Raw genomic sequence first — 22,341 nt, 5'->3', positions numbered from 1 at the left:
CCTTAAAATAAAGATTTTTCCTTTCCATCTCTCACCCTCAGGGTGGTGCAAATGGAAAAATGCGATTTCACTTTGACTGGTTCATTGCGAGTTGCTAATTGGATTGCAGAATTAATTTGCTATGCAAATTTGAAAAGAAAACAGCAACTTGCAATTCGCACCTAATTGGATTGACCCCAATGGCTCCTAACATTGAATACAATTCCTAGAAGTATACCCCTTTTTTTTTCATTTTTAATTGACTAATCTTTTATTCATTGTTTTTTGAATACATATATAAAAAAGACATACATACATATATACAAAAAAAATAAAAAGGTTCTACAAAATTTGAGCATACTGTACATATCTCATAATACATCATTGCATTTCTGAGCTTTTGGCCATAAATACATATCCACCATATCCAACATTTAGTTCATTACAAAGTGCTTCATGTATTTTCCTTTTATGTTACATTTTGCATTTATCACTACAATCTTATCTTCAATTATATACTCCTACTTTAAATTATATGTGCATCTCATCGTGACAACCAAACCTTTACTAATTTTAGTGAAATAACATCTTCCATTTATATTCCATAAACTTTTAATACAGCTTTATTTGTGCCATCTACATTATTACTTATTAGTGCCTTTAATTTTATACATAATAAATTCAAACCTCTATTCCCCTCTTATACCTACTGTTCCATAACCATTATCTTAGTGACTACGTACACACTAATTTTGAATGTATCGACTGTTTACTTGCCAATAATTAATATGCTCATATCTATTATTTTCCATCAACCATGTGAAAAAAAAACACCTCTTTAACAATTTCTTTCTGCCTCATTTTACTCCTGCTAATCTAACATTAACCAATGTATTTATATACAATCAATTTCTTCCAAATATTACTATTACATATCCATTTCTTATACTTATTAGTTATACTCTACCTATCTACCTTACTAATCCATCGTAATAAATAAACAGCAATTTCTTTTCTTTCATTAACTTCACATACATATGTAGACTCAAGCCACCCACCCCATATTCGATCAAATTTTGTCTCTGCTTTACGGCAAATGTACACATACTTAACCGTATTTCGACCAAAAAAGCCACTCATTATAATTTGGTCCCATAGAGGCCATCCACGACCTCACCACACATACCTTAGCTAATGTGCATATATTAATGATATACTGCCTCTTATATTTACGTATCTACTATTACACCATCAATTATGCCTAAACAGCACATTATTGGTGTAGCTACTCTATAGTAGGGGAAATTTCTGTATTTACCAAAGCTCTAATCACTTTACCCAAAAAGTTGCTTACCACCAGGCATGCCAAAAAGTACCTTTATTTATTTTACATTTGGGACACATATCTGATGTTCTACCCCCTAATTTCCTCAAAAGTTCTGGTGTTATATAGCTATAATGCAGTACATATATAGAAATGAACCTGCTGATATTTAATTGGATTTATAGAGATACTTAGAACTGCCATTACTTTATTCTATTCTGTCTCTCATATAGGACCTAAGATGTGCTAACCAACACAATAATAAAATGACGATATAAAGGAGTATACTGTAAGTGCGATAGGGATTTACGAGGACCCAGAGCTAATAGAAATTACTTTAAAGGAGATACTTGAATTAGAGGGGGGCCATTTGAAAATTGAGTTTCTAAAGCATGTCGTAATTGTAAATACCTATAGAAATATGCGTTAGGTAGATGATAAACCTCCCTGAGCTGTCTGGGACAGTTGTATGATAAGTCTGATTTTAAATCCTTCAAAGTATTTACACCTCTAGATCCCCATATCGCCCCTGGTTTTATAGATATAGTAGCTTGTAGCTACGCAACGATGTATCTGGATCCAATCCCGTAACTTTTAATACTGTATATTAGAAACCGATATCCATATTTTTATAGCTTGGACTAACAAATGGGGATTCTTTCATTTAAAGCTCCCTGCAAGCCGGGCCTCTGTAGGTAATAAATTGGGAAAAACCTGAGAAACCAACAAGGCATGTAGGGCATTTGGGGATTCATCTTGAAGCCATATTTTTAAATGCATCATGTGCTGCATAATAATATAGTCTAAAATTAGGAAGGACCAGTCCTCCCATAGACCTTGATCTAGTTTGCTTACCTAGCTGTATTTTTGGGCAACTATTCACCCAAACCAAGGATGACAGAAGGCTATTCAAATTGCCTAAACCATGCATCTGGAATAAAAACTGGAGAATGTTGCAAAATATACAGAACTTTTTGTTGTACCACCATTTTAATTAAATTAACTCTGCTCGTAACTGTAAGAGGAAGCCTACCCCAGGTCCGAATTTTATCTTTTACATACCCGAACAACGGTTCCATATTCACATTTATATATTCTTTTGGGGAGTTTGTTATCTGAATACCTAAATACTTAAATTGGTTAACCCATTGTAGTGGAAGATTAATAATAGAACTACTGTATTCAGACATTCTCCTCTAAGGGGCAGTATACATGATTTGTCCCAGTTGATTTTTAGACCAGAAAATTCACCAAATTGTTCTATTACCTTAAGAACTAAGGGCATATCTGTCACATAATTAGATAAAAATAATAGTATATCATCCGCATATAGAGCTCTTTTATCCAATCAGTTAACCCAAGCGTAATCCTGTAATATCAGGGTGTGATTGTATAATAAAAGTCAGCGGTTCTATAGCCAATGCAAACAAAAAGAGTCAGGTACAGGGGACACCCCAGTCTTGTACCCTGAGACATGGGGAACGATGAGGAGATAACTCCATTCACTAAGACCCAAGCTGTAGGATTGGCATATAATAAATGTACCCATTTTGGATATACTGGGCCAAACCCAAAGCTACATATAACCTCCCACAGGAAGGACTACTCTACTGAGTAAAATGCTTTTGCAGCATCAAGAGATACAATAACAGATGAAGATTCTTCTTCATGAGTACATATACTTAAAAAAGGTATATCCATGCTGATTGTATATATGTTAAAAGCAGCTTGTATAAAATATGTCCCAATGAGTTTGTTTAGAACAAGCGCTAAGTGTAGCATAAACAGACATAAAAGCAATTAAAACTTTTAAAAGAATAATTAAATGATAAAAAAGCAATAACCATAATGGTAATGATTCAGCTCTTTTGAGAATGGGTAAAGGGAGATATCGTGGTATAGTCCTGTGTGATCCGCACTATAATCTGGTACTGCCACTTTCCCTAACGTACCCTATCTGCGCTGGCTTGAGCTTCTCTCCGTTGGAGGCAGCGATGGTGCTGTTGCCTCTCCGGCCGTGAACCAGCGTGTGTGGCCGTGGTGCTGATCAATGATGTCAGACACCACTTGGGTACCTGGCGGGTGGACTCCTCTTCACTCCACTACGTTGTGCAGACTCGGTAGACAACTACCAAAAGAGCTGAAACATTATCTTTATGGTTATTGCTTCTTTTATCATTTAATTATTCTTTTAAAGTTTTAATTGCTTTTATGTCTGTTTATGCTACACTTAGCGCTTGTTCTAAACAAACTCTTCCTCATGAGTGGTCTGTATATGGGTATATAACCTTCTAATATTAATTGATGTTGACATGCCTGGAATAAACCCTGATTGATCCTGATGTATGATTGTAGTGATAACCTTGTTCAATCTAATAGAATCTTAGCCAGTATTTTAGCACCTGAGGTAATTAAGGATATAGGTCAATTGGATTCGGGGTATCTGGGGTCCTTCCCTGGTTTCAAAAGTACAATAATTATGGATTCAGATAGATTGGGAGAAGGAATTTTCATAATTATAGCCCATTAAATATTTCCAAAAGCCTAGGGCCAAATATATGCATATATTTCTTATAGATTTGATAGATGGAATTATTTAAAGGAGGTTAATATTATTGTGAGTGTTTTACATTAATAAACAGCTTACCTTATGACTCTTTCATTTTTTTAATTTAAAATACTTTTTTTTTTACCATATTTAGACATTTTACTATTTTACTATTATTATTGCAGCAAGTGCTATATCATTGCTTTGTTCCAAAATCAAGCATCTGAAAAACCCATCTAGAAATCCTGCATTTACCATTGTTTGTCCTTATCAAATGTAGACAGAAGGTAAAACAAGCGGTTTCTGTTAAATGTATGTGTTATTTATTTAACAGCATAAAATTATGGAAGTTGGAAAGTGTGGAAACCACCTATTAGGAATTAGGAAACATATCTAATTACTACTTTATTGCTTCTATTTGGATGAGTTACTTAGGTAAATTTTACGTGATAAAAAGTTCTCGAAAGTTTGTTTGTTACAAGAAATTGTGTTTAAAAAATATTAGTATACTAACGATGCAACGTAAATACAGAACTTAGGCCCTCATTCAGAGGCGGTCGTTGGATGCAAGCGGTCGCACTGAATCAGGGCGGCCACTTGCATCCTGAACGGCCGCCTCCTTGTCGATCGTAAAGCTGTGGGTTACCACCCGCAGCTTAATGACCGACCAGGTTGATGGTCGCGATGGTGATCACCATCGCGACCATCGGGGTTTACAACCAGACCCTAAGGTTGGGTCTGGGCACTCGTAAGCCCCAGGGGGCTTTCTGCTCTGATGGAGCAGGAAGCTCCCCTCTGACATCAGTTATGATGTCAGTGTGGCCGCCCACAAAATGGTAGGCATTCTTAAAAGAACGCCTCCATTTTGGAAACCACCCCCCCTGGCCCGCCTACCAAACGGGGGCAGCTGTCGATCAACATCGACGGCCGCCCCTTTGGCAGCGAGCTCCGGAGCGACAGAGTTTCTCTGTCGCTCTGGGGCTTGCGCACGCACAGTGTGGCTGCTGCGCGTGCGCAGGCCTAACCATCGAGTCGGTTATGAGGGCATCGGTGCTCGCGACCGACTCTGAATACGGTCCTTAATGTGTATATAATAGACAATATTGAGATATATCTTTTATACAGCTTAAATGCAAATGTACAAGTATTATATTAATATAAAAATGCAATGCAGCTGCAAGACCTTGCCCTTCCATCACTGTTTGTTAGCTTTAACAATTTACATTGCAATCTGAATAGTAATTTCTGGATATTGTAGCATACATAAAAACAACCCAAGACATTGTCCCTGTGCATCCTCCCTGTTTAAATGCTAGCAGTTATGGAAACACAAGCCTAAATCTGGGCTTTCAGTTCCACTTTGCATGTGCCACCTGAGTCAGTATCCATTCTAGGTCAGTATCAGTGTGACAGCTGAGTAACACTCAGAATACATGGCGATATATCCTTGAAAAAATTGCAGCGATAAGTGAGTTGATTATCAGAAGCATTCATAAAATAAATAGGTTGCTCAGTAATGTAAAGGAGGTGATGAACGATGTGCAGGGGTTGGGTACGCGATCCCAGCGCTGATAATGTTGGGGGTCTGAATACCAGCAGCGTAATCCCAACAGTGGAAATCCCTACGCATGCAGGTACTGTATTGCAACCCTTCCCCTAACCCTACCTCTAACCCTATCCCACCTTTACCGCAGCCTTACCACCATCCCCTTCCGCAGCCTAACCATAACTTCCGCTGCAGCCTGGCCTTAACCCCCCCCTTCCGCAGCCTAACCCTAACAATCTTCATAGTGCCCAACCCTAAACCTAACCCTAACCCTGGAATTGCACAATTTATCCTGGAGAAAGTACTGTGACTTTGATACGACTGGACTTACATACATTCCTTTTGAGGAATCCTATATAACCTCAGCAGTTATATGAGCCACAGCCTAATCTAATTAGAAGCAATAGCTCTAACATTGTACTGGAGCATTGTGGAGCTCATTCAGACCCGCTCACTAGATGCATTCGCTCGCACCCAGCGTATGCAAATCTGGCACACACCCAGCAAGGCAGACGATCACACGGCAAGGCATAAACACGCCCATTATGTCTTGGTGTGCGATCACTTTGAGTATGCAGACGCCCACCAGCCTGTTATAAGACTCCTACTTGCGCACGTCATCTCCAGAAAGTGTGTGAAACCATTGGTACATCGAGGACCATCGGATGCGAACGCAGCGTTTGAGGTTGACTATGCCCTGCCGCAAGCACTGAAATCACTTCAGTGTGAAATACAACCAGGTTACATGTACAATGACGCTGCCTGTTAATTATGCACGCCTCTGAAACGGCGTTAAGATGCTCAGGCATGCCTGCGTTCGCACCTCCACTCACCCGTTTTTAATGGCCAGCCCCTGTCACCACCCACAAACGGCTTCTCCTGTCACTCACTCTGCTGGGCAATCTATACGCAGCGAGCGAACGTTTCACGATCTCTCGCACGCACACTGCGATGCATACGCATGCACAGATTGCGAAGATCGGCCAGCTACGAGCGAACGCATCCTAGTGAGCGGGTCTGAATCAACTCCGGTGTCTCCTGATAATAGTACTAACTAGGGGTGTGCACCGGCCACTTTTCGTGTTTTGTGTTTTGGTTTTGGATCTGGATCTTTCTTCGTGTTTTGGATCTGGATTGGTTTTGCCAAAACCACCCTTCCGTGTTTTGGGTTCTGGGTTTTGTGTTTTGGATCTGTATTTTTTTTTTAAAAAGCATAAAAACAGCTAAAATCACAGAATTTGTGGGTTTTTCTTCTCCTATGCTATTATTAACCTCCATAACCTTAATTTCCACTCATTTCCAGTCTATTCTGAACACCTCACACCTCACAATAGTGTTTTTATGTCCAAAAGGTTGCACCGAGGTAGCTGGATGACTATGCTAAGCGACACGAGTGGGCGGCACAAACACGTGGCCCATCTAGGAGTGACACTGCAGTGGCAGACAGGATGGCAGTTTGAAAAACTAGGCCCTAAACAGTACATAATGCAAAGAAAACAAAGAGGTGCAAGATGGAATTGTCCTTGGGCCCTCCCACCCACCCTTATGTTGTATAAACAGGACATGCACACTTTAACAAACCAATCATTTCAGCGCCAGGGTCTGCCACACGACTGTGGCTGAAATGATTGGTTCGTTTGGGCCCCCACAAAACAAGCTGGCAATTAATCTGGCCCTGCACAAACTGGCTCTATGGAGGCAAGATGTCGTCCTCATCCTCCTCATCCACCGATTCCTCACCCTCTTCAGTGTTGTGTACATCCTCATCCTCACAGAGTATTAATTCGTCCCTGCTGGAATCCACCACCACAGGTCCCTCTGTACGTTCTGGAGGCTGGTCTCCCTGGAAGAGTTGATAATTAATTTTTATGAACTTCATCTTCTCCACATTTTGTGGAAGCAACCTCCTACGCTTTTCGCTGACAAGGTTCCCGGCTGCACTAAACACTCTTTCGGAGTACACACTGGAGGGGGGGAAACTCAGGTAAAATAGAGACAGTTTGTACAGGGGCCTCCAAATTGCCTCTTTTTCCTGCCAGTACAGGTACGGACTGTCTGACATGCCTACTTGGATGCTGTCACCGATGTAATCCTTTAACAGACAGACGCACGCTTGTCGCTGCTGCTTTGAGGATGCAGGTGCGGCTACAAAGACAGAAAAAAAATAATTTTTTTATTTTTTGTGGAGCGCACTTTGAGGGTTACACCACCCTTTAACAGACAGACACACGCTTTTTGCTGCTGCTTTGAGGATGCAGGTGTGGTTACAGCCCACACAATTCACAAAGACAGAAAAAAAAAAGAAGAATTTTTTTTTTTTGGGGAGCGCACTTTGAGGGTTACACCACCCTTTAACAGACAGACGCACTCTTGTCGCTGCTGCTTTGAGGATGCAGGTGCGGCTACAGCCCACACAATTCACAAAGACAGAAAAAAAAAGAAGAATTTTTTATTTTTTGTGGAGCGCACTTTGAGGGTTACACCACCCTTTAACAGACAGAAGCACGCTTGGCGCTGCTGCTTTGAGAATGCACGTACGGTGCAGACAATTCACAAACACAGAAGAAAATATTTTATTTTTGTTGGAGTGCACTTTTTGGGTTACACCACCCTTTAACAGACAGACGCACGCTTGGCGCTGCTGCTTTGAGGATGCACGTACAGTGCAGACAATTCACAAACACAGAAGAAAATTTTTTATTTTTGTTGGAGTGCACTTTGGGGGTTACACCACCCTTTAACAGACAGACGCACGCTTGTCACTGCTGCTTTGAGGATGCAGGTGCAGCTACAGCCCACACAATTCACAAAGAGAAAAAAAAGGAGAATTTTTTATTTTTTGCGGAGCGCACTTTGAGGGTTACACCACCCTTTAACGGACAAGCCAGCCCTTTACTTATGGGACACAGGCGCACGCTTGGCGCTGCTCCTTTGTTGATGCATGTGCAGCCACAGTGCACACAATTCACAAACACAGAAAATGTTTTTTAATTTGGTTTGGAGTGCACTTTGGGGGCTACAGCGCCCTTTACTTATGACACAGGCGCACGCTTGGCGCTACTTTGTTGATGCACGTGTGGCTACTGCGCACACAATTCACAAAAACAACAAAATATATATTATTTTTTTTTGGGAGTGCACTTTGGGAGTTACAGCACCCTTTAATGGACAAGCCAGCCGGCCCTTTACTTATGGGACACAGGCGCACGCTTGGCGCTGCTCCTTTGTTGATGCACATGCAGCCACAGTGCACACAATTCACAAACACAGAAAATATTTTTTTATTTGGTTTGGAGTGCACTTTGGGGGTTACAGCACCCTTTAACGGTCAAGCCAGCCGGCCCTTTACTTATGACACAGGCGCACGCTTGGCGCTACTTTGTTGATGCACGTGCGGCTACTGCGCACACAATTCACAAACACAGAAAAAATATTTATTTTTTTGCACTCTGGGGGAGGACCCCTGATGGACAGAGCACCCCCTGGACAACACTACAGCACCCCTTTAGGACTGGGATACTGCACAGGACTTTGGAGTGGACACAGCCCCTATGGACAACTGACTGCACAACACAGTGCAGCCAGCCCCTATGGACTTTGGAGGAGTGGACACAGCCCCTATGGACAACAGCAGCACAACACAGCCAACCCCTATGGACTTTGGAGGAGTGGACACAGCCCCTATGGACAACAGCAGCACAGCACAACACAGCCAGCCCCTAAGGACTTTGGAGGTGTGGACACAGCCCCTATGGACAACAGCAGCACAGCACAACACAGCCAGCCCCTATGGACTTTGGAGGAGTAGACACAGCCCCTATGGACAACAGCAGCATAGCGCAGCACAGCACAGCACAACACTACACTGCACTACACTACACTACACTGCCCAGCCAGCCCTAACTCCCACCCTCCCTTTTCACTGTCCACAGCCGAGTGAGAAAATGGACCCGACGCGGGTACCTTATATAGAATCCAAATCCGAGTCAGGCGGGAAAAGTCGAGCCTGACTCGGATCGGCCTCGGATCGGGGGGGCTCGGGGGGGTTCGGATTTCAGAAATCCGAACCCGCTCACCCCTAGTACTAACCAACTAATAAATCAATATATTTCATATTTTATGTCTCTATGCATATATACTTCTCATCTGTATCCTGACACAGATTATCTACTACATTGAGATACACAATCACCAACATATATTTATTTGTCTCACACATGAGCAGATACTAAAAGGTGAGCGCTGTACACATACCCCCTGTTTCTACATAATTCTGTACTTACGAGTCTGGACACCTCGTGTGACCAGCTGCACCTGTTGTGGAGAGTGGATACTTTGAGCGCTGGTGTCAGACCTCTCACCTCTTCCCTAACCCTAATAGTCACCGTCGGGATTCTGGAGCCAGCATTCTGACTGCTGTCGGGATTCTGGCGCCAGGATTCTGAACGCCGGCTTAGTGTGCGCCGGCGAAATCACTCATACATTGTTATAAAGCAAAATGGTGTACTTCTAAATTGCAAGCTACCTACATTCTTGGATTAAATAAGGAGATTTATAGTGTATATTTGTAAATATTGTAAATATTTGTAATTGTTAATAATACCTTTTGTACTGTACATTATTCTGCTTCTCTTTCAATACATATTTTGTAATTTAACAAATTCATAAATTAATTTATTGTTTACAACCCAGTGAATATAAATTTGAATAATAACTAATTTAATGGTACCCTACTAGCATAATTTTTTCTCCTAACCTGTGGATGGTCTATCTTAGTTGGTTTTTGCTTGCTGCCTATTTTGGTGCCCATTATTACATATAGCAAATAATGTAGTTGCTTTTTTTGTTTACAGGACCTTTACCATTAGCTTTATCAGCTATATCATCTGTTGGTGGATCTGTCCTGTGGGTTATCAATGCAACACATTATTAGAGGAGTAAGTCATTCCCTATAAATAACTGTTGTGTATATAAACAGTATATATATAATTTTGTATCTGAAAATGGTATACATAATATATAATCCTTATTTATTTTATGGCCGCCTCTCCGGAAGACTTACCCATTCTTCTGGGCAGCCGGGAGTGCCACATTATATCAGAAGCCTCCCAGTCATTCCTGGAGAGTAGGCAAGTATGATGCAAGTGCTGCTGCAGCTGCCAAACCCAGATGACACTGCTGGAGCCACCGGTCCCACCATACCAGGTTAGTGAACACTAGACCACAAGGGATGTTTTATCGACATTATATTAATTTCAACATTTTATTTCAACATTTTATCTGTGTCGACATTAATGTCGACATTGCGAGCAGATCGACATACTGCATGTTGACATTATGAACGTCTACATGATGAATGTCAACAAAATATGCCACACCCTCCCAACCAACCCAGAAACCAATGAATGCATTATCCTTGCAAATACTATTTATCTAAATTATTAAGTTGGTTCCTCTACTACTAATAACCGCTGTCTCTGTAAGTTATATCCCCGGCAAATTTCACAGAACTGAAAGACTTCTCCAGGGGAACCTGTCACTGCGCATGCGCATAGTATCAGCTTCAGGAGTCGGCCGGAGGCTGCGGGGAAGAGATCGAAAGATCTCTCTCCTGCACCTGGAGCCTCCATGGGCTTAAGGGGCATACACACTAGACGATGTGCTAAAAGATATTGGTGAAAGACATTAGGTGTACACACTGAACAATATTGTTAACGATATTGTTCAGTGACATCATCCTGCGACATCACTGAACAGGCACTTTCTGACAATATTGTCAGATTGACCTGCATGTTTGTACCACAGCAAACAACATTACCGACCCACGAGAGAGCGCATCATTGGTCGTTTGGTGCATACACACTAGACAATATGAATGATATATCGAACGATATCGTTATTGTTCATATCATTCACTTTTATCGTCTAGTGTGTATGCCCCATTACAGTAGTTTACACCGTCTGATGATGGTGTAAACTACCAGGGATAAACTCCTAAAAGATTTGCTTTTTGGAATTTAGTACATAGGGGTCAGATCGTAGTCCCCATTGATAATAATGGGGACTGCGATCTGAAGTGCTAATTAGCACTTTACCGGAGGTTTCTGTGAAATCTCCTGCCTTGTGCCATTAGTACATAGGAATAATACTTAAATTATGCAGAAACTGTAGTTTCTGCACACATTTATGTCAAAAACAGCTTGATACATAGGTCCCTTAGTGCTCTAACTAGGTTTACATTACAAAATAATCACATTTTAAAATTACTAGACAGACGGATGGTCTGGTTGTTTGGATATATTTACTGGTATATTAAGATATTTTGGCTATATTTAAAATGAATTGCAAAATTATACAGAAAAAATTAAGGTCCCAGAAATCTGAATTCTCTAGGTCTAAATATCTGGAGATATGTGAACTGCAACATAGCCAGGTTCAAGGAGTCATAGGCAAAACCAACAGTTGTCTACTATATAAGCAAACTATCCACATGTGTACGGTGAGAGGGCAGCATACAAATGATTTTATGCTGGCTATATTTAGTATAATTAGTGGCGAATGGGATGTAGGACAAAGTGCACAATTTATTTACTCACATCAATTAGGGCAGCGTCACTTCTAAATATCATTCTGATGCTGCCTGTACTGAAAGCTGCAATGCATGGAGCATATTTCTGAAGTTTGCATATCAAAGATTGGGTTTTGTAAGATGCTATTAGATCAATCTTATAGGAAGAGGCAGATAGACTAGAAGACATGATAGTAGTGAAATCACTTATTTCCCTTTTCTCTTTTCAATACTATTTCTAAGCACAGTGATTTCCCCAAAAAATAAAGAAAAAATTATAAGCATGTGCTTTCTCTTCAGATTTCATTTTACACAGTGTAACACCTGTGTCACTATCATGCTGTTAGAAAGCGCGCACCCACTTCAGCTACCATACAATAACTTATAATACTGTATTTGACTCATATCATTAAAAAGGATTTGGCTGGTTGCCTTGGCTTTCCGTGTGCATTGACTCTTGTTAATACGTAAGTTGATGTGCTGTGTTTTGTTTTTCTCCCAGCCAAACCTACTTCCAAGTTAGTGATTTCCTGTTTTTACAGCATTATGCAGATTACATTTATTTTTAGACAAGTATTATCCCAGTTGGAAGTTACTGAAATATCAATTATATTTTACTGCACACTCCATTGATTTACTTACCATTTCAAAAAGGAGGACAATATAGGAGGGAATTCAATTGCCCACAATAATTTTTCATGCGGTAAAAACGGGACTTTACGGCAATATTTTTTTTTTCAGGCAATTCAATTAACCCCCATTTTTACTGCACGAAAAGTTCCCCTGTTTTGGGTCAAAACACAGAGGATCCGGGCTAAGTTCCCAGATCCATGTGTTTTTGCGATTGAAGCCGTGAAAAAACAGCACTTATTGGGGGTTTTGTTTCTCCTGCCTTCGGGCAGGTGAAAAAACCCGATGGTGCCGGCTTCCTGTCAGCAGCCCAGCGCACGCTGCTTTGTGCTGGCCTGCAGTGGGACGAGGCATACTTCTACAGCTGAGCAGAGTCTCTTCTCCTCTGGAGGGGTGCGATTACACTGATCACAGCCCCCCTGGGTCTGCCCCAAGCTGAGGGGCTCATAGAGCGGCTATTTTTTTTCCACTACGGTGGGTGTAGTTATGCCTCCTGTGGTTAAGCCATGCCCCTGATAAGTCCTGAGGCTTTGGTGCTGATTGAATTAGCCTGGGGAATCAATTAGCCAGCAGTAAAGTAGCACGTCTAATTGAATTCCCGCCATAGTGAGCTAAAAAATCTCCTTAAAACATACTTGCCTACTTTTGAAAAAGCATGTCAGGGAGATTGTGAAGCACACCTACTGTATGAGCACGGTGGTAAAGTGGACGTCTACTGCTACCTCGGAGAGGCTTGCTATAAATTGACTTGCTTCCAAATATAAACCATCCCCAAAGTAGTTAGGCTGGGTAAACACCTGCTCGATATCGGCCCGATTTGGTCAATTTAGCCAAATCGGAATGACAAATCGGGCATATTGTGCAGTGTGTATGCCCAACTTTCCCGCTCCCGCAGTCGCATGTGATATTGTGTGATTGGCCGTGCAGCTCCATACATATTAATGAAGGACGGAACAAGTGATCGTTCCGTCGTTCATTAAATCATGCAGTGTATACCGGCAATCATGCGATGTTCAGGGTGAAGGCAAATTGCCCTGAACATCGGCACGATTGCTGGTTGTTCAGGTGTGTACCCACCCTTAGTAAGATCTATTTGTTGATGAAAACTCACTGATACTTTTCAGAAAATGCATGTAGCCATAGGGATGATCGTGCCTTATATAATCAATGCAGGAAAATAATGCTAATGATCCCTTTTGAATGTATACATCTCTGTGTTTTATATATAACAGCTTTATAATGGGGGTAAGGTGCAATCAGGGACTTTGCTAGTCTCAACAGGGAGTCAGGGAGATTGCTACTGACAAATCAGACAGTGTTGGCAAGTATCCTTTAAAACTTGCTCTATAGTATATCTTAATACATAAATATCAGAAATGTTAAGCAGGTAGCTGTACTGTAAATGCAGATGCATTGACAGCTGGAGAACATGCATATTACCGGGTGATTGGGTGAGGCAAGCAATTATGAAAACTGGTATGGTATTGATCATCAGGAACATAGACAGCAGTATATCATGAATTCCAACAAATTATATCACTGGAGGTTTTGTGATCAAAAGCAGTCCATTGATGAAATTGGTGACGGAATGCCTCTCAATCACCCATAGTTGATCATAGTTGCATATGTTTAGCTCAGATACATGAGCAATGCGAAAAATAACAAAGAGCCTTCTGCAAAATGGACTTTCGTGCAACTCTGCATGAAGCCTATTGGGACTACTGAAATGAGGACAGTGATCTATGAATCCTGCATGGTATCGGAACTATGATGTTAATCAGATGCATCCCTTCATGGCAGCAGTGAATGGGCTTTTTCAGCAAAGTAATGCTCTGTGTCACAAGCCTGGGAAAGCCCTGGAATGGGTCCAGTAGTTGTTTTGCCAGTTATTAAGAGGAACTATATAATCTAAATAATAACCTTATTTAAACTGATTTTAAAAAAAGGGAAAAGATTTTCTGGAGTTCTGCGGAGTTCCTCTAAAAGTCTGAGAATATGTAAAACCTGGCTGAGCAGCATGTTAACTAGCTCAAAGCAATTCTTTATAATTGATCCCCAGAGCCAGCTTTTATCTATTGTGATCCCTGAAATGCCATCACTGAAAACTTTGTATATGTTGGAAAGACATGGCTGCCCCGGTAACCATGAATCACATAATGTGTGGCCAGAATAAAGTTATGCCAAATGTTTTTTATGTCCAATTGCCCATTATACATTATATCATTCAAGACAAAATTGAAGACGTGCATTGTCTGTGTGGTCATAGTACTGTAAGTTAGAGCAGGCATGTAATACTGGTGTTTGAGGGCCTCCAGCAGACTACTCCTTCCTTTCTTGTGAGCTTAATTATCTCTTAAGAATGTAACAAATTGATCAAATAAATGCATCAAACACCCTAACTGATTGTATACTGTATCATTTTGCAATATGGTTAGTAATAATAATGTTTTAACATGGATTCATTTAAAAACTGGATGCAAATTTACTATGTCACCGCCTGATTGCGAATGCCAGCGCACTTGCAGCCGCTATTGCAATAACGATTATGGGAAAACGCAAATGCTAATCTCAGCCTTTTTGCTCCACTGCGCAATGGAGTGTACAAGTGGTAAGACGCCCACTGTCAGGCTGTGTGGTCTGTGCATTTGCGAAGGAGACTGTAAACACACCAACAACGACGCAACATCAGTCTCACCATCGACATTAGGGACTACTCTAGCTACTCTGCTCAAATCCGGCTAAACATGGCCTCTGACGCAGTGGATTTGCAATTGGCAATGCAGCAGAGTTCCCAGACACGCTCGTGACACTCCCATAACACGCCCATGAAACTGTCCCTTTTTGCGAACACTTTAGGTCACCTCCCAGTCTCCACCCTGAGATGCCCAGGGATCACAAACCCCTTCTCAAGTGTTAGCGACGCCAAACGCAATTGCGACTTTTTGCACCTGTGAACTAGCAAAACATGGATCAACTGCATAAATATCAGCACTATGTCCGTCTCTGAATCAAGCCCTAGCTGCGTCTCTGTCCTATTCTACCCACTCATCATGGTCCTTAATGTCATGTCACGTCTTAGTATGAGATTCATGGGAAATCAAGGTTGTCAGTGTATAAACAATATTTCATAAAAAGTCAGTATATGTACAGTATAGTACATTTCATTGTTTTATGTGGTTTAGGTATCGCAGGTACCTCAATCAAACTGTGCATATTGGATATTGATAAACAAAACACATAAACAAAACAGTAAAGTACTAAGCAGCTATTAGAACAACATGGAGTCTGCACTACAGTTACCCCAATTTATTTATCACAAATTGTATATTATATTATTATTATATTATTTGCCATAGTGTAGTGGTTCCCAAACTGGATGCCTCGGGACACTTGCAGGGGTGCCTCAGGTTGGTGGTCTAGCACAAAATAAAATTATTCATGGTTAATGTAATGTAAATATGTGGACAAACAGAAGCGCAAACCTGTCCACCACCACATAACTGACCCTAAGGATGACAGGTAAGCACAATTTACTACATTTTTCTCTGAATTTCTCAATAACAAACATTTGGCTTAGGGGTACCGTGAAAACAATGCTGATACTCTAGGGCGCCGTGATTCAAAAAAGTTTGGGAACAACTGCCATAGTGGTTTTTGAGGCTGCAGTAATATTTATTTAAGATTGAATTGGACTACATGAATCCATAATACAATGCACCAAAGACTTCCCCAGACAACAAGTACAGTAATATGTATTTTGGGATCTTTAAAGGTATTCTTTAATTAAAGTAATATTAACTTTTGTAAACATTCCCTTCCATTATAAACCCAGATAGCAATCAGACAGAATAATTGTTGTCTGCTTCCTGCATGTCATTTCTGGACAAAAGACTATTTAAGTTAAAATTGGGGTTGCAGACTGAAAGAGCAAAAGTAAAAAAGTAGACAGTGACAAGTCACTTTTACTATAGTGTGTTACCATGTTACAGCTAATGTTACAGATAATTATATTTCTTACAGTAGCAGAGGCGTAGCAGTTATCATAGTATCACTAATGCATTCATACAATAGTGTTCTATCTGCGGCTGTTGAATAGCTTTATAATGTATAGTACACCTTAGTGAGTTCTAGAGCTTCCTGTATTGGAGCATAATGCCAAACCCACCCTCCACAGTGTCATGTAAAGCAATAGGTTCCCAAGGAAGGAACCTCTCTATCGATATACAGAGGAGGAGAGTGTACAGTACATATCCAAAGTTCTTGCAGGGTATGCGGTGCACACAGGGTTCTGGGTCCAGGGGGGCCCCACCCCAAACACCCTGCTCCCACAGTATACTTACTTAACTTCGGTAAGCAGGTCCATCTCCCCAGTGACATCTTCGGGAAGATGGCGCTGCGCAGTGAGTGCAGTGCCAGAGTCTTTGCTCTCTAATGCGCAAGCACCTTTTTTTTTGAATATCACTGGGAAGATGTCGCCACAGAGGAGGAGAGACCTGCTTGTCGGAGCGAGGTAAGATGCCTGGTTGGGGAGGGGGCTGCTCCTCAAATGAGGGTATCTGCTGCACACGGGCCTCCTCAGGCATTAATATGTCCCTCCATAGAAGGGTATCCTGATCTATAAAACGTACTAATTATTAGGTGTTCTATTTAATAAATGTCTTTTAAAATGTCAATCAAAACCGATATAGTACAAAATAGTTTTGTCCATAAACAATGATTTACTTTTACAGGGGTTATACATTTAAACCTTTGGTCATTTTCAGTTACCAAGAAAAAAAATCAACTAGTGATCTATTAATAGTATTACGTATGCAAGCACAGACAGTATAATGGTTAGCATTACTGCCTCACAGCACGGAGGTCATGGGCTCGATTCCCACTACGGCCCTAACTATGTGGAATTTATATATTCTCCCTGTGCTTGCGTGGGTTTCCACCAGGTACTCTGGTTTCTTCCCACACTCCAAAAATATACTGGTAGGTTAATTGGCTTCCCACAAAATTGACCATAGTGTGTGTGAGCATGTGGTGGGGAATATAGGCCCTCATTCAGAGCCGTTCGCTATTTGCGGTCGTTCGTTTAAAAACAAGGGGTGGCTATTCAAATGATCCGTACGCACATTGCAGTCTGTTCACACCTCTAAGTCTGAACGAGCGAGCAAAACATACGCTCGTTTATTTCTTAAAAACGCCCCCTGGCCGCTCGCATCCTACGTCATGTCCGCTATTTATTAGATTAATTGAGTACATCGACCAGCGTATGAACTGCTCGCTATTCTTGTGGTTGGTGTTTGCTACCACAAATTTGCGAGCAGTTCTGGCTATAAAATAACCCAGTGACGTGAACAATGACGCTGCTGTTTTAAATATCCACACCCATAAAACGCCCGTTTTGACCTTTAAGCACGCCTGCGTTCGGATCTCCACTCCCCATTTTCAAGCACCTTCCCCTGTTACCACCCACATACGCCTCATTCTGTCATTCAAAATAGCAGGCACTCGCTATATTGCGTACCAATGATTTTCGGCCGCACTGACTGGTTCGCGCATGCGTACTAAAAACCGTACGCATGCGCAGATGTGCAAACATCGCTCGGAACGAGCGTACTGCCGCTAACGAGCGGCTCTGAATGAGGGCCATAGATTGTAAGCTCCACTGGGACAGGGACAGATGTGGATGATAAGATATTCTCTGTAAAGCGAAGCAGAATATTTGTGCGCTATATAAATAACTAGTAATAAATAATAATGTAAGGCGATTAATATACTATTGACGGTGTAATGGTTAACATTACTGCCTCACAGCACTGAGGTCGTGGGTTCGATACCCACTACGGCCCTAACTGTGTGGAGTTTGTATATTCTCCCTGTGCTTGCGTGGGTTTCCTCCGGGTCTTATGTTCTTATGACACTTTTTTTATAACATTAAATTAACATTAAACATGTGGCTAAATTAATAATCTACCACAATTAATCAAAATTACTCTTATATAGACTTTTACTTTGTTAAAAAAAATAATAGTGTAAAAAAAAAATAGGACTACAGTTCTCTAAATTGAATTTAGAATACTTCCATGTAAATGTACTAATATTACATAACTGCCTAAAACTCTATACAAATGGACAATATTGCTGTTGGCATTTCAGAGCAGTTTAGAAACTGCCACTGATACAATATTATATACATGTGAAAGGTTTCATATAAATGTTAACCTATTCCAAACATATCTAAAGTCATTCCATTATTTTTAGCGAAGAAAAAAAAAGTGGAAAAATTGGTAAAATAAAAATCCAAACTGATGAGGCTATTTCTGTGGACAATGCATTGTATGGCAATGTTTTGTAAGCACAATCATGAGACAGCCGCAAGCTATTGGTATTCAGCATGATTAGCTAACAAAATACTCATATGACTTGTTAAGAATGTACACAGTGTTGTAAGCAGCCCAGAAGCATTGTGAGCCTGCTTAAGCATACTTCACAAATAACAATGGCAGAGTTGCTTGTTTCCTGATGAAATGAAGAATTAAAATAAGCAATCATTAAGCAAGTTTACAATCACTGCCTATTAAAGTACACTCTAGGAAAAGTTAATGGTTTTAGAACAAAGTTGTCAAACTGTCCTGGATCTAAATTTAGACCCAATGTCAGCTAAAAATAGGTCGTTCGCAAAAAGAAAAAAAAGGATCTCTTTTCAAACTACCAAACATTTATACAGGTATGTACAGTAATCACTTATAGCAACTGTGATTTATAAGTCTGTATTACAGCAGTGATGTTTGAACAGTAATACAATTATCACTATTAAAACTTAGATAATTTCAGTACATACAGTAATAACCACCTTACAAAAAACAGTTTGGAGACTGTATCATCGTAAAATAAGACAGAACAACAGGAAAATGCCTGCGTTACTTACTGTAATTCTCTGTGCAGAGGTATTCCACAAACATCCACGCTTCTTGTTGCCAAGTGCTAATGCATGAAATGAGCAGCTGCTTCCTTTGAGCTTGTGCTGTGTCTTACCAAGTCACATGCCCCTCCTCTGATAAATCAAGCAGCAGACTTTGCCAGGAGGTCAACATTTTGTGATTTTTTTTCCCTATAGATTATTTTATTTTTAGATGAGCTGGTTATGGCATGACCTGTGGCACAGTTCCAAATTAAACCACAAAATACCTGAGCATGTTACAACTGCATATCCCTACAAGAGTAGCTGATGTATACTGCACATGTGACTGTAGCTTTAAAGCATAATGTAACTTTTTTTTTCTTTTATGCATATTCATGTTGCAATTACGCAGGTTACATCATATTCACAAAATTATTTATTCAGATTAAAAGAAAATGTTGGAAGAAACAGGATGGAAATTTTGCATTCTTAAGAACAGCGGTCTCAGGTGAAACAGATTTTCTACATATCAACTTCTAGTAGATATACTACTGTTTTTTATGCTTTGCTATACTACTTAAGAATATGACTGTAAAGTGAAAAATAAATGGAGAGAGAGAGAGAGAAATAACACACCCAAACTTAAGGGTTCTAAGTGTAATCAAGACATAGCTCGGATCACTTTTGGGGTTCCGAGTAGAACGGAGTCCCTGCTGGGGTTTGCTATAAATTCGTTACTCAGATTTATGAATCTCGGTTTTGGATTCCATGTAAACATGTTAAATCCTAAACTAAAATTGAGGGTGGATTTGCCAAAGCCATAACCCATAACATTTGAGGGTGGTTTTTGCCAAAAACCAAAACACATGGGTCTATATATACAGTATGCTAAACTGCATCTATTGGTGCACATGGGGTGACTCGGCCCTGCCAAGTGTCTGTTTTGCTCAATATTTTAGTATAAATACAACTACTTGAAGCAACAAAACCACTTTGCTAGATTGCACTGATCAAGTTGATGTAAGTACGACATTTGTGTGAATGAGTCTAAATCTGTATACAAAGTGCTACGATGCAGTGACTGCTTTTTTCTCCCATTGTCATCCAAATTCCACTGAGCAACATCTGCACCTTCATACGGGTGTAAAACCTATTGCTGTGCTGTTAAAGTTGCAGCCCAGAGACTCTAGTATACGTTCAGTGTTTTGCTGCATCTACGATGCGAATGACATGTAAAATTTTGTAGCGCCTCAGTCGTGCCAGACATATCACGCAATTCTCAAATTAAGGCTAGATATTGACATATCTGTACCCTGCTAATGACAATAATAAATTTGGCCAATGGAGCTGTCAAGCAATGTAATTTTGTCAAGTCCTAAATATTTGACCTTTTCTTGACCGAAGAGACCAAATCAGTTTTCACATTTTTGTGATGCATAAATTGTAATTTATAATCCTGGACTGCTCCAAATTAATACTTTTATATGTAGTACAGGTAGGATGTTTTGCTATTGGACTTAGAAATGCGTCAGGGAGCTCCGCCTCCCACCAGGTCCGATACCTCAGTGACCCGTGTGGACTCTCCTGCACCCAGCGTTTCCTCCATGGTGATTATATCAGCCGGGAGTGGTAGTTATCCAGTGTTTGGCAGGACACAGCATGGTAAGTTTACTTTAGCTGCTGGACCTCGTTGCTCTGCAAGAGCTGTGCAGCGGCTACGTGCACATTCTAGCCACCGGGCACCGCTGGTCTGCAACAGCCATGCAGAGGCTGGGTGCACATTATGGATGAAGGCCAATGAGAAATTCTACTAAGAGTGGCTACCCCAACAGCCGGTACTACTCTCCTACTACCAACTAGTTGTCTATTCTGTGAGGCACTTCCTTCTGCATTTGCATCAGAGATGGAAGGATTTGCATCAGAGATGGATGGATTTGCACAGCCACTTGTATGCGGTTGTGCAAATCTGTCCATCTCTGAATCAGGCCCATGATGTGGTATATTAAAGGGGGAAAGCTTTGACAAGGAACACAGAAGTAATTTACACATGGATAGCAATGCAATTAAGGATTAAACGACAGTGCAGGCAGGAGTAGCAGAACAGAATTCAGTGGCGAGCAAAAATATCTGCAGACCGACATTGGAGAGCATGGGCATATGAAAATGTGCTTGGAGGAAATAAGTACAGTAACTGTCAATGCAGGTGCAGTGTGACAGTTGATCCCCTGACTCACTGCTCTTCTGTTAGAGCTCTGCCTGCCCCTCACTGGTACATATCAGCCTGTGTCTTCAGATCAGTGCAGTGCTGGCACTGGAAGACATCCTGAGCAAACTTGCTTAAAAAAAAATTTCAATCAGAGACTCCACGGGCTACCTGGTGGGCACCATGTAAACCTCCATGGCCCTGACAAACTTCAAACATAGCCAAAAAACCAATGCTGGTCAAACTACACCACCATGGAGCTAGCTACAAAACTCTGGCTGTGCATAAAGGACAGACATACACACACAATTTCTCTCTTACTATATAGACATAGAGACTAAATGTTTTTGTATATACTAACATTGACTGTGATTGCACACACCTCTTTGCATGTTTAGCAGGTATGTCTAACATCTATATGTGTGGAGAATTGTGAATATTCCAACAATAAGTGCCTGTTTGTTCTTTTTGTACTTGCCACATTGGACAGTTCTGTTCTAATGCAAAGGATTAACCCATACTACTAACCAAGTTTACACAGTTTGATGCATGCGTTTACTACCACATTGGATGGAGTATGGATTACAGTTGGTATACAAACAATATATGTCTCATATTGCTGTGTTTTTAAACTAACCAACTTAAGTGAGA

General features: G+C 40.8%; 1 protein-coding gene across 5 annotated transcripts in view; it reads right to left on the bottom strand.

Moving 5' to 3' along the window:
- RASGRP3 (RAS guanyl releasing protein 3) overlaps positions 1–19,591 on the bottom strand; it is a 99,487-nt gene extending 79,896 nt beyond the window's left edge. For 4 of the 5 annotated variants that reach the window (XM_088474440.1, XM_088474438.1, XM_088474443.1 and 1 more), the window contains exon 1: positions 19,515–19,591. The gene's annotated coding sequence lies outside the window, so the exon portion shown is untranslated. The remainder of the gene's footprint in view (positions 1–19,514) is intronic. The other variant, XM_088474439.1, reaches the window with a different exon arrangement.
- Between the last annotated feature and the right edge of the window lie 2,750 nt (positions 19,592–22,341).

This window comes from Taudactylus pleione, unplaced genomic scaffold (assembly GCF_031769625.1).
Source record: "Taudactylus pleione unplaced genomic scaffold, aTauple2 ptg000154l, whole genome shotgun sequence".
NCBI classification, from domain to species: domain Eukaryota; kingdom Metazoa; phylum Chordata; class Amphibia; order Anura; family Myobatrachidae; genus Taudactylus; species Taudactylus pleione.
This window is presented reverse-complemented; position numbering and strand designations above follow the sequence as displayed.